This window comes from Anomaloglossus baeobatrachus, chromosome 3, assembly GCF_048569485.1.
Source record: "Anomaloglossus baeobatrachus isolate aAnoBae1 chromosome 3, aAnoBae1.hap1, whole genome shotgun sequence".
In the NCBI taxonomy this organism is placed as follows: domain Eukaryota; kingdom Metazoa; phylum Chordata; class Amphibia; order Anura; family Aromobatidae; genus Anomaloglossus; species Anomaloglossus baeobatrachus.
This window is the reverse complement of record NC_134355.1, coordinates 576,297,045-576,309,485: the sequence shown is the minus strand read 5'-3', so window position 1 is coordinate 576,309,485 and position 12,441 is coordinate 576,297,045. Positions and strand designations below refer to the sequence as shown.

General features: G+C 46.7%; 1 protein-coding gene across 1 annotated transcript in view; it reads left to right on the top strand.

Annotated features, from left to right (window-relative positions):
• Positions 1–215: 215 nt before the first annotated feature.
• RNF168 (ring finger protein 168) overlaps positions 216–12,441 on the top strand; it is a 222,749-nt gene continuing 210,523 nt past the window's right edge. The window contains exon 1 of the mRNA XM_075340965.1: positions 216–546. The gene's annotated coding sequence lies outside the window, so the exon portion shown is untranslated. The remainder of the gene's footprint in view (positions 547–12,441) is intronic.

Sequence of the window (12,441 nt, the reverse complement as noted above, 5' to 3'; positions counted from 1 at the left end):
TAAAGCTGAAAGATTTTTTATTAACACCCTGGTGTGTGAGCTAGATCCATTTTTGTGCAGGTTCCATTAAGGTTAAAGTTGCTTTATTATTAAAATATTTCAGAATGCTGATACCTGAGGAAAGCATTGTTGTAATGCTGAAACGCGTTGTATCTGAATAACAGGAGCATTCTGAAATATTTTAATAATAAAGCAACTTTAACCTTAATGGAACCTGTGCATTGTCAGCGCTCGCCAGACCGATAATCTAATTACCCACTATATGCACACTCCCTTCTGAGGGATTCGGTCAGAGCTGCAGCAAGACATAGGCACTCCATTTAGAAGTGAAACCCATAGCTGGAGAACGGTGGATCACTGCAACACTCCAGAACCCAGAGTGCCGGGGATCCTAGGAGAAAACCAGCGGTCCTGTATCCGGACATCTCCAACAAAGATCACGATCTAATAGGATCGATACCAAGGCTTCAAACTCCCAATCCAGATAAGATCGGAGGATCTATACAACTAACACCGGGGTTGTGCGAGGGCGCACAACCTCACCAGGTGAGCAAACCCTTATACCTCTAAACTTAATATTAGACCCGCAGGTACTACTCATAAGCGCTATTTCTCTTTTTAGATCCATTTTTGTATCATTCAAGTCAGATTTTGATTATTTGCCTTTAATAAATTTTCATTTCAAAAACATGGATACAGCTGGACATCCCCTTTCACTATCAAATACATAACTGGATCAAAAGAAAAAATATCATCAGCTGAAAAACAAGCGGATTATTATGTACCATGTTTTTCCAAAAATAAGACAAGGCCATACTTTTTTTTTGCCCCCAAAAATGTGCTAGGGCGTATTTTTGGAGTTGGTCTTATTCTCGCAGAAATATGGTTGGGGGTAAAGGCCCCGTCACACTAAGCAACATCGCTAGCAACATCGCTGGTAACGAACAACTTTTGTGACGTTGCTAGCGATGTTGCTGTGTGTGACATCCAGCAACAACCTGGCCCCTGCTGTGAGGTCGTTGGTTGTTGCTGAATGTCCTGGGCCATTTTTTAGTTGTTGCTGTCCTGCTGTGAAGCACAGATCGCTGTGTGTGACAGCGAGACAGCAACAACTAATGTGCAGTGAGCAGGGAGCCAGCTTCTGCAGAGGCTGGTAACTAATGTAAACATCGGGTAACCAAGAAGCCCTGTCCTTGGTTACCCGATATTTACCTTTGATACCAGCCTCCTCCGCTCTCACTGCCTGTGCTGCCGGCTCCTGCTCTGTGCACATGTAGCTGCAGCACACATCAGGCAATTAACCCGATGTGTGCTGTAACTAGGAGAGCAGGGAGCCAGCGCTCAGTGTGCGCTGCTCCCTGCTCTGTGCACATTTAGCTGCAGCACACATCGGGTTAATTAACCTGATGTGTGCTGTAACTAGGAGACTGGGGGCTGGTCACTGGTTGCTGGTGAGCTCACCAGCAACTCGTGTAGCCACGCTCCAGCGATCCCTGCCAGGTCAGGTTGCTGGTGGGATCGCTGGAGCGTCGCAGTGTGACATCTCACCAGCAACCTCCTAGCAACTTACCAGCGATCCCTATCGTTGTTGGGATCGCTGGTAAGTTGCTTAGTGTGACTGGACCTTAAGTTTACACCCCCCCCCAAAAAAAAAAAATTAAAAAAGAAGCAGATCCCCCTTCCTTCCCAGGAGACTCCTAATTACCAGGGCCCAGATGTCTGCATGGTTCTCAGATTCTCCCTGTGATCTCCGGTGGGCGGTCACGGCAGGTATGCTGCATACCATCCTCCCCTGCTTCTGGCCGACACACTAACATACGTCAGATCACACGCGGCGGTACAGAATGCCTCTGGACGCAGGGAAAGATGGGAGGAAGTTACGCAGCGCAGGTCCTGTAAGCATTCCATCCGCAGCCGCAGGTTAATGCGTTGCAACGCACTACGTCTCAGGATTCTGTTGGACAGAAGAAATCAGTATTGCTTGATCTGATGTGTGCGGGTGTGAGATCTGATGTGTGCGGGTGTGAGATCTGATGTGTGCGGGTGTGAGATCTGATGTGTGCGGGTGTGAGATCACTCAAGGGCCTCCTGCTCGGCATCTGGTGAGAATGATTGCGGGGTGTCCGCTGTCTATAATGAAATGTCATGCAGTATCTTTAACTTTATCTGCACGGACACTTCATTATTGAACCGCGACTAAGGCTTATTTTCGGGGTAGGGCCTATATTTAAGCCTTGCTCTGAAAATGCTGAAAATCCCTGCTAGAGCTTACTTTGGAAAAAACACGGTAGATACGAACCTGGAGTGAACGACACCTCATCTATGAAATCTGCTCAATGGGCGTTTGAGAAATATTAAAGAGTCATATTCCTAGCTATGAGGAAAACCATTATTGCAACAGATGTGAATATTCAGATATAAAATAACATTTTTCACACATCAGCATCATAAAAAACTGCAGAGTTTAGCAGCATTATCACCAGAAAGAACAGGCTGCATTTTATACATCCCCCCCCCCCCAGTTCAGGCTCCCTGACTAACGGGATTAGACCACCTGTCACCCATATGCCGTCTGTACATCTCAACTTTCAGAAGCCAGCAACCGAGGGGATAATCAGCCTTATGTCTGTTCCCCAAGCCCTTCTGTAGCAGCGCTGAATGTGGGAATCCTCCTCCCTTCCCCTCCCAGAAGACCCTCACAAAAAGAGATTATCCCCCTTGGTCTTTGCCCAAAAGTAATTCATTAGTAACCCATTACTTGCCAGAATTTCTTAAGCGAATAGGCAAGAAAATATGGGTGTTAGTCCTCTATATAAACATCCTAGCAAAAAAAAACCAAAACCAAGAGTCAGAAAAGCCTAAAGACCCCCCAAACTTCACCCTTCATATACACATTGATCTTTTGGCGATCCGAGTAGGAACACTCAAGAGAATCCCAATCCTGCTTTTAGCCTCTGTAATCAGGCAATTAGTTGCTTTGGCAATACAAAGTATAACCATTTAGACTAAGAGCTTTTGACGTCAATCTACAAACAGGATTATTTAATACTTATTCTCATACCGACTTTCATCAGTGTTTGACCCATGTGTCCGTTTTCCCCATTAGTCAGTGCACTAGGGCCTCATCCACATGTCTGTGTTGCACGTACGCATAGTATCATGGATACAATAGATATTTATTATAATCTATGGTGCTATTTACATGTTATTAAGCTTGAAAAGTATGGGAGAAGCTTTGTAATTTATCTATCCATCCGTGAAAACCACTGATCACTCACTGATGGTAAGGACGGACACACTGATGACCCCAGTACCATTTTTCACAGATGTGTGTATGAGGCCTAAAGCTGTGCTTGGATTACTGCAATTATACAGTGTATCCACCCATATCCTGTCCAGCGCCATTAACTTGAGAACGGCAGCAGCTATAGGCATAGAAGTGGTGTCTAGGTATAGTAAAATAGCCATGCGCTATGCAATGAAACCACCTATAGCGCCACCTGGTGGAAAACAACGGAGTTAGCATTTTTATTTTGAAAACTGAACAAGATAGCGAAAAAAAAAAGTGAATTTAAAAATTGTAGGGCATCATCAAATCAATATGAATCGACACCTTGCATACAGAAATACTCTGATATGAAACCCATGACCCCCCCCTCCCCCACACAAAAAAACATTGAATGCTGTTCACACATATGGCGCTAATTTAACTATAACACTTTAAGTGGCCCCCGTCAGCTGCAATGCACATCTGGACTCTGGACAGCATACTGTATCTTGCTGCACGTTGTGCAATATGGTAGGTGACACATTTGCACACGCATCTGTGATACGTCGTCATTGATCCTGCAATGTTGGTGGAGGGGTCACATACACCTGCTGTTTGATGTGACCTCACAGAAAGAAGTCCAATGGGGTCAGGTCAGTGTGGAGGCCACTCCACGCAGTGACCATACCCAATGACTTGTAGGAAGATCTCCATGAGGTATCGCTTCACGTCCGCAGCCTTGTGAGTTTTACACGTTCTAATCATAGCATTTCTGTATGCAAGGTGTCGATACGTATTGAATTGATGATGCCCTACAACTATGTAATCACTTTTTTTCTCTCTCTCTCGTTCCGTTTTCAAGATAAAAATGCTAATTCCGCTATTTTCCACCAGGTGGCGCTATAGGTGGTTTCATTGCGTAGCGCATGGCTCCTTTTCTATACCTAGACACCAATTCTATGCCTATAGCTGCCGCCGTTCTCAAGTTAATGGCGGTGGACAGGATATGGGAGGACACACTGTATAGTACTTGCTCTGTATTACTTGTGTGCAATGACAACAAGTTCCAGAAGAGGGAGCTCCAGTCACAACTCATTCATCCATGCTCAGTATATCCGACATTCATGATGGCAGCAAATGAACAGTATGGTTGCAGAAAACATATAAATGATTACATACAAAGCACCAATCAAAGTGAAAGAAGACAGCAACATTTTAGAATATCCCTTTTAATATTATTGTGAATCAAAAGTTGGAGGAGTTGGCAAAGTTTATAAATGATTGAAATCTTCTGGTACAGACACAATGGTGGTTTTCTGTGTACAAAGATGACTACAAGAAGAGTAGACATTGATTGTCGCTTTTTAATCTTTCCTGAAGTAATTTCCATCAACTATAGTTTGCAAAGAAAGCTCTATGACGTGCGGAAGTGGCAGTATGTGATAGACGGCGTCCCAACGCGCTGCCATATGTTATTCTCAGCCGTACATACCGTATTTTTCGCTTTATAAGACGCACTTTTGTTCCCCCAAATTTTGGGGGAAAGTAGGGGGTGCGTCTTATAAGCCGAATATACGTGGTGGTGCTGAAATCGCACGCAGTGATGGGCTGGGGAGCGGTGCATATTATATGTCTCTGCGTCCCCCTGTGATGGCACATGCCCCCCCTGTGTTAGATTTGGCCCCCAGGCTGCTGCTCATTCTAAAATAAAAAAGCTTTACTTACCCCCTCCAGCGTTTCTCCCTGTGTCCCTGCTTCCACTGTGATCAGGCAGGCAGAGATCTCAGTCTGCTGTGCCGATCACATGACCGCACTGAGAACCAGGAAGTAAGGAACAGAAGCACGGAGGGAGACAGGAGGGAGATAAACGCTGGAGGAGGTAAGGAAAGAGGGTTTTATTTTACTTTTGGCAGCAGCAGGGGGGTGATATCTAACACAGGGGGACTTGTGCGATCTATAGGGGCCATGGGCAGCACTATGGGGGGGCGATATCTAACACAGGGGGACTTGTGCAATTCATAGGGGACCATAGGCAGCACAGGGGAACGTGTGCCATCACAAGGGGGCTATATCCAATATAAGGGGGCCATATCCAGATTAAGGGGGCTAATTTTAGGATGGGGGGCTATGACGGACATATACCCTATATGATTTGTTAGAGGGACACTGGCATTATAAGATGGACCCCATTTAACATTAAAAAAAAAAAAATTCTCTTTTCCTTCACCAAATTTGGGGGTGCGTCTTATAATCAGGTGCGTCTTATAAAGCGAAAAATACGGTACTTATTGTATGCGTCCAGCGAGACGGATGGACAAAATAAAAGTGCAATAATATTAGGGTGCTACATCATGTATTAACTACAAACTTGTAAAGAAGGAAAAAATGAATACCGATGTAATGTAATTAATTTATTAGATGATACAAAAAGGCCATTCAACACAATAGTTAAAATCAATAAAATAAATAAAGTAATGCTTAGCGTCCAAACCCCATGATGTGCTCATTGTTAAAGATGAGACAAAGTGCAAAAAATCCCCAATGCTATATGATGTATAGCGCCACCTAGTGAACCATTTCACAGGTAAATTAGCAGGTATGAGATTAAGGCTTGCCATGTGAGTCAACTAGGCGTATACAGCCGAAAGTGCCATTTTGCAGAAAACTGACTCCAGCTACATCATTATAGTCAATGGCCCCGACAGCTGTTTTGTGAGGGTTTGGACACAAGCCACAACAGAGCCACTTTATATAGGGTCAATAGTGATGTGAATCCAGCCTCAGCTGTACGAGACCATACTCTGCAGGAAAAATGCTATTTATAGGGAATCTGTCACCAGGTTTTTCTCCCCATCTGAGAACAGCATAATAGAGACCCTGATTCCAGCGATGTGCCACTTACTGAGCTGTTTGCTGTCATTTTTTATAAAATCATTGTTTTCTGCTGCAGATCCAGCAGTTATACAGAGGTCATGCATATGCTGGACTACTTGCAGGACGCCAAGTAGTCCTGTAATGATAATCTTCTGCTGATTAACCCGTGATTTTATCAAAACTACACTAAACAACCCAGTAAGTGACACATTGCTGGAATCAGGGTCTCTGCCCTCAGATTAGGTGTGAAAAGCCTGGTGACAGATTCCCTTAAGTAGATATGTTCTGGTACCAGTGCTTTAGCCATATAGCAGTGATCACAGATACGAGTACGTCCCCAGGACATGGCTAACAGTTCCAGGCTCAGTCCACTTTGCAAGGCAGCATTGGCTTTGTAAAAGACCACTTAAAGGCAACCTGTCACCAGTTTGAGTTCTAAGCTAAAACTAGCACCTTAGTCATGTGAATCATCAGCAGAGGATGGTTATCAGCGTGGAGAGGAGGGACAGGAGCCACAACCAAGGAGGCCCATTGGACTGGACCTAAGGATTACCATATAGCACAGGAGATTTTCAAAAGGTATTTGTGTGGTGTACGGGTCGAGTTAGGGGATAACATGCGCCATTAGAGAATGCAGCACAGGCGCTGCTGTAGGTGCTAGTTTTACTGTAGTTTATAACTCAAAATCTGGTGACAGGTTCCCTTTTAAGCCTTCAACAACATTACAACTGGAATGTTACAGTTGGATAGTTGCAGTTTGGAGAATAAAATATATCTTGAGCTTCCAGACTACTACACAAGAAGAGGAATAGTTCACTTGACCCCAAATAACATATGACTAGAAATCGCCCTCCTTTGACCATTACTCAGCAGGAGTATAGCAGCCAGTCTCGGCCTGCTTGGCAATGCAAACCTAAAAACGAATGACCAGGTGAATGTCCTCCAAATTCTCTCAGCCTCTGCCTTCAGTCCACTGGAGGGTTTGATGCTGCCACCACATGCAATGGCCCAATAGACACTAACACAAAAGGGTAAAGAGGTGTATGAGGCAAGTAGGGGCACCAGTGGGGACTAATCAAATGGGGAAATGACAGACAAATACCGTGAAGGGAGAATATGCGGGTTATTCACATTATTTGCTAGCAATTTCTAATAGGCCTCTACACATTATTATAAAGTCTGTCAGATATTTATGGGGGTCTCTTAGCTCTTTCCCGACAGATGATGTTGGAGAACAGAAGAATGGGGCAATTGGGATTTCAAAGCTGATCCTTTGTTTTCAGAGGTGGTCGGCAGCAGATAACGCCTTTCTCCCCTTTGAAAATGAATTAACGCTTGGTTGAGCTGAGTGCTCCGGTGTATGGGGGAGACAGGACTATTAACTTTCTGCAGAATGAGCAATCGGTCAACAGCTCTCTCGTGTATGGCCAGCTCTAGTGCGTTCAACATGAGTGGCAATAGACAAAGTTAAATAGTAGGAGTAGAGGAGGTATTGGGCTCCCGGATTTACACAGCTACTACATCACAAATCTCGTCAAACAGAGCCAGCATTGGATTAAGGAATCTTATAATCTTCCTTGGGTAGATCTAGAGTTGTTCTTCAATAATTATAGCCCACTTAAACAACTAATTCTTCTTCACCTCTCCTCCCCATTCTTAAAACTTCCTGATTTTCCTACCATTGCAGCCACATTACATGTGTGGAAACGTTTAGCAACTAAAACAACCAAACAATCAAAATATGAAATGATCAAACAATTTTCCTTGCAATTCCTTCAAATTCAAAAGTCCCAGCCTCATGGCATAACTGTAAACTGAAAGTATTAAGCGACTTGCATGATGGCTCCAACTATATTTCCTTTTTAGACTTAAAAATCAACCACAAAATCCCTGACACTGATTTTAAAACCTTGTTGACCTTTAGAGAATCCATTCGGAAACTAATTTCTAATAAGTATCCCCTTCCATTAATAATTGACCCACTATTTTGCAATCCTAATAATAAAACAGTCTGGAGTAGTAAACTAATATACCAATACCTCATTGGAGACCATAGTCTCGAGAAATCGAGGTTCATTCTCAACTGGGAAAGGGATCTTAAACAAAATTTTCCAGAGGAGGACTGGCAAACAGCACTAAAAGCAAATCACTCAGCAAGCACTAGTGCTCTTCTTTTGGAAACTCATACTAAGTTATTAACAAGATTGTATCTTTCCCCAGCGAGAATTTACCAATTTAATAAAAACATTTCACCCATGTGTTGGAGGAATTGTGGCATGAGAGGTGATCTTTTGCATCTCTTCTGGAGGTGTCCAGTTTTGAAAAATTTATGGCTAGATATTTCAAGACTGGTTTATCAAATTACTCAAGTAAATAGAAGGATTTTTGTGTACTCACCGTAAAATCTCTTTCTCTGAGTCTTCATTGGGGGACACAGGACCATGGGTGTATGCTGCTGTGACTAGGAGGCTGACACTAAGTGAACATAAAAAGAGTTAGCTCCTCCCTGGCAGTGTACACCCTCAGCCGGAGGCGGTACTATGCCAGTTTTGTGTAAAAGCAGTAGTAGGAGAGCCTTGAACAACCATAACTAAACAATGTAATACAAGAGAAAAATGTGTGTTGAAAAAAAAACAGTGCCTTATGGGCACGTAAATATACAGTAGCCGGATGGAAACAAAGGTGACCCGCAAACAACATCGGGAAACATCCGGTAAAGGAAGACCTCACAATCCAAACAGGGTGGGTGCTGTGTCCCCCATTGAAGACTCAGAGAAAGATTTTACGGTGAGTACACAAAAATCCTTCTATCGCTTTCATTGGGGGACACAGGACCATGGGACGTCCAAAAGCAGTCCCTGGGTGGGTACATAAGCCGTCCTGCAGAACCAAAGCAAACATCAAATTCTGTGGGAACGCTCTGTACAAATGTTTACTACCTTTTTAGAGGTGTGCGACGGCCGTCTGCAACACCTTTCTCCCAAGGCAGGCATCTACTGATGCCTGGGTGTGGACCCAGTAAAACCTGGTGAAGGTATGAAGACTGGACCACGTTGCGGCTTTGCAGACTTGCTCGGCTGAAGCCTGGTGTCTGATTGCCCAAGACGCCCCAACTGCCCGGGTGGAATGGGCTCTTACTCCCCTCGGAGGGGACTTGTCCCTGACTCGGTAGGACTCCTCAATGGCTGATCTGATCCATCTGGCAATGGTAGCCTTGGACGCCGGCATGCCTTTCTTGGAACCAGCAGGCAGGACGAACAGGTTGTCTGATTTGCGGAAAAGCGCAGTTCTCGAGACGTAAGTCCTGAGCGCTCGTACTAAGTCCAGAGTGTGTAGTGACCTTTCCAAGGAGTGAGTGGGTGCCGGACAAAAAGATGGAAGCACGATCTCCTCATTCAGGTGAAAAGGAGACACCACCTTCGGCAGGAACTCCGGAGACGGGCGCAGGACAACCTTGTCCTGGTGAAAAACCATAAAAGGTGAGCGGCACAACAGAGCTGCCAGTTCGGATGTTCTCCTGATTGAAGTGACCGCCACCAAAAAGACCACTTTCCAGGATAAGTGTGAGAATGAAGATTCTCTGAGTGGTTCAAATGGAGCCAGTTGGAGGGATCCTAAAACCAGATTAAGATACCATGGTTCTAGCGGAGCCCGATAGGGCGGATTCAGATGAGCGACTCCTTGGATGAACGTCTTGACCTGCGGACGTGATGCTAGGTTTCTTTGGAAAAGAACAGACAAAGCCGAAACCTGCCCCTTGATGGTTGCCAGCGAGAGACCCGCTTGCAACCCTGCCTGAAGAAACGCTAGAAGCGTCGGTAGTGAAAAAACTAGCGGGGAGAGATTGCCGTTGACCTCGCACCACTGAAAAAATGCCTTCCAGGTCCGGTAGTAGATCTTCGACGATGAGGGCTTTCGAGCCCTAATCATAGTCTGAATCACTTCTGGAGCAAACCCTGACTGGGCTAACAGCCAGGATTCAAGAGCCATGCCGTCAAATTAAGAACCCCTGAATTTTGATGGAAGAGCGGACCCTGAGACAGCAGGTCCGGCTGATGTGGAAGCCACCATGGGGTGTCTGCGATGAGCTGTGCGAGTTCTGCGAACCATGCTCGCCTGGGCCATTCTGGAGCGATGAGAATCACCGGAATGCCCTCTGCCTTGATTTTCTTGAGGACTCTTGGGATCAGTGGCAGCGGCGGAAAGATGAACGGTAGTCTGAACTGTTTCCACGGAAGAATGAGGGCGTTGACTCCTAGCGCCTGCTGGTCGTGGTAGCGGGATATGAACTGTGGAACTTGATTGTTGAACCACGAGGCCATCAGGTCCACATCCGGAGTCCCCCACCTGTGGCAAATCTGCTCGAAAACCTCTCTGTTTAGAGACCATTCGCCCGACGCCAGACCCTGTCTGCTGAGGTAGTCGGCCGCCCAATTTTCCACGCCGGCGATATGTACCGCGGAGATCCTGGCGTTGTGAGACTCTGTCCACTGTATGATCCTCTTCACCTCTCTCATCGCCATGACGCTCCTCGTGCCGCCCTGATGATTGATGTATGCCACCGCCGTGGCGTTGTCCGATTGTATCCTGATTGGAGACCCTTGGAGAAGGTGTTGAAAAGCTTGCAGGGCTCGTAGGACTGCTATGATCTGCAAAACATTGATCGGGAGCCGGCTTTCCTGGTAGGACCACTGACCGTGAGCCGTGTGGTGCTGGAAGACCGCTCCCCAGCCCAGAAGGCTGGCATCGGTGGTGACCGTCTTCCAGTGCACTGGTAAGAACGACGTTCCTTTGGCGAGATTCTGCCTGTTGGTCCACCAGCGCAGCGAGTGGCGGACTTTCGGGGACAAACGTATCTTGCGATCCAAGGTGAATAGAGACTTGTCCCAATTGTGCAGCAGGAATAGCTGAAGAGGGCGAAGGTGGAAGCGGGCAAACGGAACCGCCTCTATTGCCGCCACCATCCGACCTAGTGCCCTCATACCAAATCGTATGGACACCGCCCTGGAGTGGAGGAGGGTCTGGACGTCTTTCCGGAGGGAGACAATCTTTTCCTGTGGAAGGAACACGCGTCCTTGGATGGTCCTTCATGCCTAGGAAGGTAATCCGGTGAGCCGGGGTCAACGAGGACTTCTTCCGATTGATGAGCCAACCGAGACGGGATAGAGTGTCGATGGTGATCTGGACACTTAGACGACAGTCGTTGAAAGAGGACCCTTTGATCAGTAAGTCGTCCAGGTATGGAATTACCAAAACACCTCTGGAGTGCAGGATCGACATGGCAGCGGCCATGACTTTTGAACACTCGAGGCGCGGAAGCAAGACCAAACGGTAGGGCAGTGAACTGATAATGATCGTGTGCTACGGCAAAGCGTAGGAATCTTTGGTGCTGGTGTGCAATTGGGATATGCAGATATGCGTCCTGTATGTCCAGAGAGGCGAGGAATTCGCCGACCTCCATGGAGGCAATCACCGATCGGAGGGACTCCATGCGAAATCTTCGGGTTCTGACGTACCTGTTGAGGATCTTGAGGTCGAGAACAGGGCGCACAGTGCCATCCTTCTTGGGGACAACGAAGAGGTTGGAGTAAACTCCTCTGAACCGCTCCGAATCTGGAACCGGAATCACGACCCCTGAGCGGTGCAGAGATTTGATGGCGCGAAAAAAGGGGCGAGCTCGCGCGTCCGACTCGGGAGGATGGGAAAGAAAGAAGCGGCTTGGAGGAATTGACGTAAATTCTATCTTGTAACCCGAGACTAGGATTTCTCTGACCCAAGCGTCTGTGATCAAAGGGAGCCAGACATGTTGGAACAGAGAAAGGCGCCCCCCCCACCTAGTCTGCGCTGACGCGCGAAGACCAGGAGTCATTTCGAGGAGTATCGCTGAGATCTAGATGCTGGTTTGGCAGGCTGGCGTGGTCTGGAACGCCAGGAGGGATTTTTTTTGAAAGACGGGTTCTTCCTGCTTCTCTGGGGGGATCTGTTCCTCCTAGGCTGTGCCGGGGAACTGAAGCTGCGAAAGGGGCGAAAACCTGAGGTCGGCTGGCGGCGTGGGAAACGCCTTGGTCTCAGCTGTGGAAGGGAGGTGCTCTTTCCTCCCGTAGCCTCGGCGATAATCTGATCGAGCCTGTCCCCAAACAGTCGGCCTCCTGCAAACGGGAGGGCGGTAAGTGATTTCTTTGAAGCCGCATCTGCATTCCAGGCTCTGACCCAGACTGCCCGGCGGATTGCCACCGTGTTGCTGGCCGCTTGTGCTGCGCAATTGGCTGTAGACAGAGATGCATTAATGATGTACTCAC